The following is a 10,709-nucleotide window of genomic DNA, read 5'->3' as shown; positions in this document are numbered from 1 at the left end:
CCCCCTCCCTTGCTATGTTGTGTTTGCTGTTGTTCTCTGGAAATGCCTTGCTTGTTATTTCCTATCTCCACTGAGTAAAATATTAACGAAGAGACCTCTTGAGGATGTTTGCAAGTGCTGAGTGATACCACTGTATCCTGGCTATTAAGGAGGAGAGCCTGAGCAATGGGGAATGTAAACACAAGGCCTATTCATTAGTCCACTTCCACTTTGGATTTCACACGGCTTACTCCTCTGGATGGTGCAGATTGTAATTGACATGCATTGTGAACATAAGGGGAAAGGATCTAGCTACTGTGTGGGTTTGCATGTGGACAACTTTGTGAGCATGCAGGAATGGCAGCATGTTATGTCCAAGCACCTTTGCGTGAGAATTTGTTCACATGAGAGAGGGGGAGACAGGGGGTCGAGAGTGCACTGCTGGCACGGCTGGGTGTCTAAATCACGGCTTGGAATGGACTCTTGACGTGGCGATAGGCTGTCACAGAACACAGATGGAGGACGGCACCCACAGGAAAAGGATAAACTGTCTGATAAGCGCACGGTGAGGTACAGGGCTTCTGCTGGCAGACAGGCTCTTGAGAGAAGGAGAGAAGGGGGCGGGCGGGGGGGGGAAGTAGATGGGAATAGAAGAGGAAAATGAGTCAAGAGGGAACAGGCAACAGATGAATCTCCATCTGTTTGTCAGAGGCAGGCAGCGATAGCAAAGAGAAAACAAGCCAAACAAACACTGAGGTGCGGCTTTGGTCCCATACCTCTCGAGGGCTCCGAAGGAACGCTTAGGGGCATTGTGATACTCCACAAAGGAAGGGTCAATATGCACTTCTGTCAAGATAAGCTGGGATGAGTGGCAATCAATCAGCTGCGGCAGAAAAAGAGAGCAATGCCTAGTAGAGCCAACAGCATGGTGTTTATGTATCAATACGAATGGAAATAGGCAAATTGCAGTGAGTGACTGAAACATCCTGTAACTTGTTTTAAATGTTACGATTCAAATCCTTCAAATGTGTTCCTCTCCTTTGTTGGCACTGCACTGATCCTCACACTTTTTTAAAAGCCTATTTGTGCACTTTGGAGCTTTAGGTGGTTCTGTTTTCATTACATAGCATCCTTACGTGATGTCCACCTACTGCAGTGCATGCTACAGTGTGAAAGAGAGTGGGTCCTTAAGGAAGCATAATAATATCTAAAGTAATCTATGAATGAATCCAAATGCAAATACCTTCCAGATTGACAGAGTCCCCTTTGTTATTCCCACAACCTGCTTTGGGTTTAGAGGCTTTTTTCTGTCTAAGTCCAAGCTGTATGGAGTTGGCTCGTGAAAGATGCTGCCGGTGTGTGTGGGTGTCTGTTTGTAATATAATGTGAATTATAGAGCTATTCTAGCTGCATCCGATAAAGTGACCTTATGTTGTTATTGCCTCCCTGATGAGCAAGAAAGAGACAAAATAATAAAAGGAGTCGAAGAAGCTGTTACCTACGCGGAAATTACAAGTCAATATTATTGTCATAACTTTTTTTTGCTCTGTATTTACCAAGCATTTATTGGGGACACTTTGTATAGAGCTAAACAAAGGCATAAAGAAAAGGTATGCTTTGAGCAGTGTACAATTCAAGATACTGTAAATTGGAAGCATTTCTTATGGGGCGAAATACTCAAAATAACACACAGTGGACTTGAAGAGAGGCATAAGTTCATGTACTTCCTCTTATATTTATATTAAGATGCTTTATTTGCTCTCTTTCTTGCACTCATCTTGGTGTATTTCAACCATTTTCAGACGAACAAACAGGCAGGAAAACACAGAGACAGGAACAAAAAAAAGGCAAAATTCAATTCAATGTCTGCTTAATATTCTGCATGTCACTTTCTCCATAGTGGTGGCCTATGACTAAAATATACTTGGTTGAGAAGTATCATTAAACTTAAGATCTAGAGGGCACTGGGGCATCACTGACAGGAACTAATATCCTCAGCCAACATCTGAGACCTTATTATATTCAAATGAAGGCCATCCAAATTTGGTCAAGATTGCCCGACCTCGAATAAAAACTCAGTTATTAAGAATTTCAGATATCAACGAGTGAGAGTTATGGAGTTAAGAGCCTCTCCACCACCTTTCCACTCCTCTGTGTCAAGTGGGAAGAGGCCAGAGATGAGTAATGAGGAGTTAAGCAAGTGCCAACAGTCATTTACATTCATGTGAACAATGGAGGCATCTGGCTTGGCTTATATGACTGTAATTGTGAGGAATCCTAATTACACGGGCATTTGAACAACCAGAGATTGAATGCTGCGTCCACGTCGTATCTCACAGTATTCACAAGTGGCTGAATAAGAAAAAAAACATCCATCCTTTACTGTATTATGTCCTGAAATTGCCAATTTGAGCTCTAACTGTCTGATGTCACTACAATTGTAACGGGGGTAACCATCTTGGAATAAGTCAAAATAATGGGCGGTTTTCCGTTTCCTCCCATTATGCTGACATGAATGCAGCATACACCACACGTCTGCAGTCATTGTGGTGACAGTGGAGTCACAGGAGGAGAGTAAGTGAAGGGAGGAGATCTTGCTTCTGTTCATTTAAGTGCAACGTGGTCAGAGTAGTGACCCATTAGTAAAGATGCTAAATTCAGATTTTCCATTAGCTTCAAAGCGTTTCAAAAGTCCTGTGAAATCCAGACAGAAAACCAACTTTTATGCAAAAGAAATAAAAAGGTTTAATCATCACGGAAAAAATAAGTTCTCACAGATTGACACCGAAAGCATTGATCCAGCACTCGTTATGTTGTTTGCTGGGTCACATGTGTACTCTAATAAATGCTCATATTCTTTTAATCATTTAGCAATTCAAAAAGTAGTTTAAGTGGTCAAAGGCTGAATTAGCCCCTAAATACCCATGGGCTCACACTAGGTGACCTATCATGCAAAATGCACTTTTGTACGTCTTTTCTACATGAATATGTGTCCCCGGTGTTCCAGGGAACTCACCAAGTGTCAGAAAACACAACCCTCTCTATTTTCCTCCATACCCAAATCTCTTAAAAAGGGGCTGCAACGGATCTGACAAAGACTGATCGAGATTTGAACACTTCTATGACGTCACAGAAGTGGCGCTACAGCTTTTGGGCCAACTCCACCAATCAGGAGGAGACAGCCACGGACATTGCCGTTGGAAAGCGCTGGAGACGCTGTAGTACATATGCCAGGCCTGTAGATGGTGCTGTTCTCACAGAATCAGCCCATGCAAAGACAGTGTTAAATTGAGCGAAATGAGGAATGGCTAAAATGCATAATCTGTTTGGTATTTTGAAAAATAAAAAGTATAAATATGCCTTATATAGGTATGGTCCTACACTATATTATTCAAATATAGCATAGGTCCACTTTAAGCATGAATTCACACTGTTGAGCCTCCATTGTTCTGTCTCAATAGCAGCTAAATGAAGCTTAGCCTGACTTCAATCAGGAAGATTGCCTCTTTCACAATAAGGTGCCCTCTGCTCTATCATTCAGCACTCCTTCCTAATCAGACCAAGCTACATTTTCTTCCCACGAACCCAGGCTGCAAAGCCAGAGATTGCAGACTGAAGTTGATTCTAGGATCAGACATCTTTCGTTGTGATCATGCCTTATTGAAGAAGTATAATTTTGGTATTCTTCTCTTGTCTTATGTCGTTTTAACTTGCACCCAATTACTGTCTACTGTGTGTAGGGGAGAAACACAACCAAGACCGCCTACAAGCTCACCTAGCGAAGAATATCGACACCCATCCATCCATTTTCTACCGCTTATTCGGGTCGGGTTACAGGAGGAAGCAGTTCCAGAAAAGGGCCCCAAACTTCCTATTCTGCTCAAGCTCTTCTTTCAAGTGAGTAGAGTTGAATACAATATATTTTCTGAACTTCTTTGTGGAACACTAACAGGAGTCCATGCTTTGATCCAGGCGAACAACTAAACAAAAGAATAGCCAGCAGTCATTGCCAAATCCCAATCCATCCCTGACTCTGAGAGCATAAATAATAAAAAAAAATGAACGAATGCGGTTTCTTACGGCATCCATTCCTGGCTTTTTTGTCATGGGATAAAGTGGGGTTTCTCCTCCTCCTTTACGCCAGCTGTAGATATTGATAGCAGACAGTTAGGCGCTGTTCACATTGCACAGTCTGGACACTTATTCCAGCTTCCCTTGGCTATATTGTATGTCAGAAGATAGGATGTGCAATATTCCCCGACCAAGAAATGAATCCACAGAGATTTCTTTGTGGCTTGTCCAGATAATCCTTTTTTGGTCAATGAAAAAGAAAACCCTTAACTTTCGCTTGAGGCGATGGTGATTCTTGGAGGAGGCAGTTTTCATTTCAATTGCGGTCTACACAAATTGACATCCCTTTACCCTGCTCGGATAAGAGATGCATTATAGGGACGAGTAGCTCAAGTAGAAATCACTTCAGGTAAATCAGCAAAGAAATATATTTTTTTGGAATGATAATGTCAAGACAAAGGAAATGAAATAAGAGGAAATGACCGCATTTTAAGCATCCCCTCTGCAATTTACTGTCCAGGGATGAGTAAATATATCTTTTTCATTATTTAAGTTCCCTCGGGCTGTCGGCATCGAAACCACCAAGGTTTGAAAAAATATGGTCTAATGTGACCTGAATGCTGAATACACTGAAACCATTTCTCTATATGAGATGTTCTTTTTAATGTGTGTGTATGTGTGCTTATGGGCATGCATACGGGCGTGTTTGTGTGACAAGGAGTTGCTCTCATTCTGAGAAGCGCCCCCAGGCACTTGGGAGCATCTGCAGCCCTCTCTTTTCCATATGCCCCGTGCCTTTCAGTCTCACTCAATCATTAATTCAGGGTGATTATGAATTAACAATCCACCATCACTCTTTCTCCTGTCAGATCAGCACTGATTTTGCGTCCCTTTTTTATGATTTTCGCCATTAGAAGAGAGCTTATAATTATGCAAGCAAAGTTGTCTCAGGTGGATGCTTTGGCACGATGAAGCTCTGGAAACAGTCGTTATAGCTATGTAGTATTTTTAAATTAGAATGTGTTACTTAGATGATCCCTTTGGAAATATCTTAGTCTGATGACATTCTCTTGTAACAATGAAAACAAATGTAATTAATTCAAGCTGAATAGGACTCCAAATGTCAGGGGTCAGCTGTGGATGAAAAACAAATTATACCAAAAAGTTAAATTCTTGCACCAAAGATGCTGCAGAACCAAACATGATCCTTAAAATCTTCAAATTCAGGTTGATAAGGCCACCACATGTAAGGTATGCCCATTTTCCCTCATACTAAATGGACAAAACAAGCAGATTATGGCTGAATTGGTATGAGCTGTGCATGAAAAACGAATTAAATGTAGCCAAAAGTTTATTTTGTTTACCAAACATCCTTTAGAACAACACATAATCTTTAGGGAATGTACTCATCTCCCCAAAGTTTGTGAGACTGTGATGTAAATCCTCCCCCAGTTGGTGAAAAGAACAGACCTCCCCTGAGCGATCCGGGGGTACACTGTGTCGCAAAACAACCGGACAGATGCTTGCCAACACGGGGGCCCGAACGCAGCGTCCTCCAGTTGAGGAGCGGTCTCTTTAATCACCATGACTCCCTGCTGTTCTGTTGTTTTAGCCAAACAATGTCGAAGCAAACAGACAGAGAACAACTCGGATTAGATATGTTCTTTTGGGAGTGAGATTTACAAGCTGCAAGCTGCTTTTTTTGCAGTGTCTTGCTCTGACACTCGGTCACAGGAGAATGCATTAAAGTGCTTTTGAACAATAGGGTTTTAAAGTTTTTCGATTATTCACAAATTAATCTTAACAGCCATAAGTGAAAGTATAATGCATAGATGCTCCTAAAACCTTTGGGAAGAAGAGGGAGTTGTATAATGTGTAATAATGTGCACCAATTATATTATGTAAACATGCAGATGCATTCATCCCTTTTTTTCATCAAGTTCATAAAATATTGTCTTGAATGGTTGTCATATTCTGCTCTTCTGCTTAATATTGCTTATGGGACCACCTATTGTGGGACAGAATGTGTCATACTGTTCCATGTTGCTATATTTCGGTCGCCTTTTTTATCCTACGAGGCTACCGTAGTATGACAACACAAATCTTAGACCCAGTTAATATTGAATAACTTTATATTTACTTTAATACGCAAATGTCATATTTAAGAATAAAGTTTGTTTACAGTGGACGAGTCATTATGGCTCGTGACGTGAGGCGATGCACATGCAGCCTCTTTTGCACGCCTGCACTGTCATACAGCTAATTAGTCTTCTTGACCATCTATAAACTTGACCAGAGGTGACTGTCGGAAGTGGCGGCAATTTACACCACTTTTCGATTTTTTTTCCCAACATAAAACAAATAGTTACAACATAAATAAATAGCGCAGTTTTGTGTTGCGCGAATTCCTAAAGAACTATGTCTACAAAACAAACCGAAAGAGAGCTGCATGCTGTCTGCAACAGGTGAGGCTTGTTATTGTTTCTACTGTTACAGCTTGCTTGCTAGCTTTCTTGAACACATTTTTACTTAAGCTAGCTTTCTTGAAATAACTTGCAAACCTTCTTATGTCCACGCAAAGAGTAATAGCCTACATAGTTGAAACTAATGTAAATAATGGTGCGTCACAACGATGGTCACAACAACCTTACAATACAGTCTATTGTCATGCCTGTGGCTACTTTCCTGCTTTTTTATTCCCATAACACCTGGCTCTGTTGTTTCCATTTACCTTCCGGTTTTATTTGCAAATGTTTGAAGTTGTTTAATGTCCCCAAAGCCCAGAAATAGAGGACAATTAATAGTTATGAGAACTATGAGGAGGGGTCTAATCAGATAGTTAATTGGGGACACCTGTGCACGTTTTCCATGGCTGTGGGTGGGCTTGTTTTACTGTATTGTTTGGGTGTAAATGTTGTAAACATAGCCTACATGTAGAATAATCTTACATTTGAGAACATGTACTATCTCACCTGTCCTCAGTGTTTGAAATATTAGATAACAAAAGAATAAAAACAATGGTCTGAGGCTTGTTTAGTTCCTTTTCCAATAAAGTATCTTGGTTAGAGTGATAAACACTGTTAATTAAAGCAGTAGTAGTTTTGTGTATTTGGACGTGTTGGAATTAGACCTAATGCCAGGAATATATGTATTTGTGTTGCCATGCCTGAAATACCTCCCCACCTGCTCCTAGTGCTCTCTGCACCACAGCTGTGAACATTTGCAGATTATCTTCGGCACTTATCCAGCCCACTGTATTAGGTCCGCCCTGTGAAAGGCTCTTTTCGGGGGAACTTTTCCTTATTTGATGCAGAGGATGCCTTATTCTTTACAGATTCGAAAACCCCTTTAGGCAATTTTTTATTTGTGCGAGTAAGTCATATAAATCTAACCATTTTTATTTGACTTCCCCAGCAGCACTTTTAGCCATGCACTATTTACATTTCACAACCTTTCCTTTTATTTGCAAAAAATCCCTATAGCAATTCCAATAAATGCTGTTTGATTAGCCATTTGTGGCTTTTGTAGTCAAACAGTACACTGTCTAGCAGATTACAAGTTGCACACAGCCTGGGAGAGAACAGTGGAAACAAATAAATAAATATGTGCACCTAACATCTGCTGTCGGCCTGGTGGGACGGAGCCAGCCCGCCCTGTGCAGACCTCTATTAGCAGGTTTTGATGTTGCCATAAGGCTCTGTGAGATGAGATTATGTACATTTGTATGATGATGGTGACACTTTTGTGTTATTACTTTCCCCCCAGATCTCAAGGACATACAGCAAGTGACACGTCAGCTGATGGACTTGCCAACATGTCCATATAAAAGGTAAATACGTTTTTTGTTTAGCTGTTGAAATGTTCGAGACAAATATTTGTATCATAAGATGTGATAAGATATTCTCCTCTTGTCCATCACAGGCACTGAAAATGATGACGTTGCAACCAAGGAGGAGAAACGCTCACGCTCTGCTGTTTCAGCACTCGACCAGAGGGAGCTGCATGCATTCGGTGAGTCCCAAACCTGCCTGCTTCTCCCATGGGGCTATATCAGAGTAAGACTGCATAGAGAGAACATAATTAAACAGTGTGTGTAAGATGGAGTATGAGTGATCTCCCTCCCAAAGGGCTCTGAATATAAACCCTGAGATTATTCAATGCCTTGTATCACTGTTGCAGCTTTGAGGACTTAAGTGTGTTTATGGGTGACACTTTTAAACATGGCTGAGCTACAGGAGTCTGACTCCCTGGACAACCTGCAGCGGTCCTGTGTGCTGTAATGAGCAGCAGGCGTTTGACTTGCTGAGCTAGCAATAGTTGTCTGATGACAAATGACAATGACAATGACAAACCCCAGGGGTCAGGCAGAGATGGCCTCTGAATCCATTAAGTCTTTCTACTCATCAGGTTAAAAGATCTTCCTTCATATCTCCAGCCTAGCACATCTGCCCTTTGCTATGAGGACTTGTGTAGAAAGCCTGATGAAGTCTATACTTCTCAGTGATGTACCTTAAACAGTCACCTAAGACACACTGCCCTTACTCAAATTCCTCCCAAAACCTTAAGAAGCCAGTGCAAATGCAGTGTGGGGCACAAAACCAATCTCCATGATTGGAAAAAATGTAAATGTAAAATGTAAATAAAAGACTCACAGCTATCACACAATAGAAAAGAACTGAGAAGGACAGAGCTAGAGGGAGAGATGCTAATGCCAAGGAAGGACGCACAAGGTTATTTTAATTCTTCCACATCATCCAATTTATAGTGTGCCCACATATCTTCTCTCATTTGCACAGCTCTAGTTCTGCATGAAAGTGAGTCAATGTGTGCCAAAGAGTTTGTAACCTGGCCTTAAAGGGACAGTGTGTAGGATTTAGAAGCATCAATGTATCAAGATTGTATCCTTAAGAACATTTGGAGAATACAATTCAGGCACCATCAATATTAAGGTAAATAGTAAAAGGTTAAGAGCCAGGTCACACAAAAGCATTTTCAGTTACCTTCTGTTAACCTTTTGACTTGAAATGCCCTGCTCAGTTGCTACATCCTATCATTCGAGCACTTCTTTAATTATTTACGCTTACTATTTACTAAACGTGCTCATTTCTAGGAAACGTAGTGAGACTTTTCTTTTGCCATAACAGTGGGAATGCATAAGTAAAAATGAAAACACTGAAATCTATAACCACCACTTTTTCTATTGCTGTTAAATGATTTCAGTCAGTCTTGTTGACGTGACAGTTGTTTAATGATGTTGATGTAGAAACATTTCCCACATGCTGTCTTTGAGATGAAAAAGCAATGCTGAGTGAGAGCTGCTAACCTTGTGTGTGATGGATTGTTGTTCATTTCAGAAAGCTTCTGATACTCAATGCCCCTGCCCCTTGTTTGTGAATGGGGTCATGTAGCTGTAACCTCCCACAATTCATCTCTGGCGGGTTAATTCACTCTTTCTGGGTGCATGTCCGCAGAGAGCATGATTCAGTCGAGGGAAACCATTAGGAGGACTGTAATGCAGTTTTTGGCAGGAGAAAGACCCGGGCATTCATTACACTGGTCTTTATTTATTTAGGAGAAACTACTACAGCAAGACCTTGTCCTTCAAGGACAAGAAAATCATTTTTTTAAAGGTTTTATTTGTTTTTTACAAGAGTTGTTGCCAGCCGGAGATAAAAAGAGCATTCTACCTTATTCATCACTGGTGTAGCATGATGATTAATTAAGGAATAACACACATATTCTTTGGCTTGTGTCCCCTTTTGCCTGTTCAACCTTGAATTATGCATTTTAATTTAAGATTTTGAACATGCCAAATGTAGCTCGGCTGCACGAAAATTGATTGCTAAAAACCCAATGAGAGGAAGCAAAAATGTATTTACCACTTATCTGTGACAACATCAGCGGCTCCATCATTTGAAATGTAGGGCCATGACATCTCGTTTTATTATTATTTATGAGAGACCAGAGAAGAGTGGCTTTTAGCTTGGGGTCTAAAGTCTTTGACAGCACTAATACAAAGTATTCTTTAGTTGACATGAAAATAAAGTCTTTGCTGCAAATGAGTATCTGTATTCCTCTCTGCACACACTCCACTCGCTCTGAGTGCCTTCTCCTGAAATTGCTGCTTGCTCATAGCAGCCTCTTTTCTCGTGACGTGATCTGGTAATCCATCTTCAAAGCCCCCCCCCCCCCCCCGTCTTTCGCTCTCCTGGGTTAACGTAGGTGGATGTGCTGTAGCCTGAATATCTTATGCATGAAAAATTTGCCATCCCTGCACATTTTTGCTTCATATGTAGCAGCGCCGCAGTTGATGGATAGAAGATGTCACTTGGTGCAGCGCTCAGGGCAAGAGGCATGTTTTTTTGGAGGTTGGGGTTTGTCCCTGAGAGTCAGGAGACTGGAGACTAGAAAGTAAAGGCCAAAGACCCGGACACTTTGTTCACGTTAACTACCGTGACCTGACAGGGACACGTAATTCACAAGGGGACAAACATGTGCCTCAGACAAAAACATATATTATTCAAACCTGGTTGCTACATCCGAGTGATGAATACTGAACATTTGCAGCAGCAAAGACAACACCTTTACTTGAAGCTCTTGACTAAAATCCGTAAAGATATGTATTAAAGTTGTAGAAGTTGTATCACTTGATATCTTTC

The sequence above is a fragment of the Notothenia coriiceps genome, unplaced genomic scaffold (assembly GCF_000735185.1).
Source record: "Notothenia coriiceps isolate Sejong01 unplaced genomic scaffold, NC01 NC01_scaffold00008046, whole genome shotgun sequence".
Lineage (NCBI taxonomy): Eukaryota > Metazoa > Chordata > Actinopteri > Perciformes > Nototheniidae > Notothenia > Notothenia coriiceps.
This window is presented reverse-complemented; position numbering follows the sequence as displayed.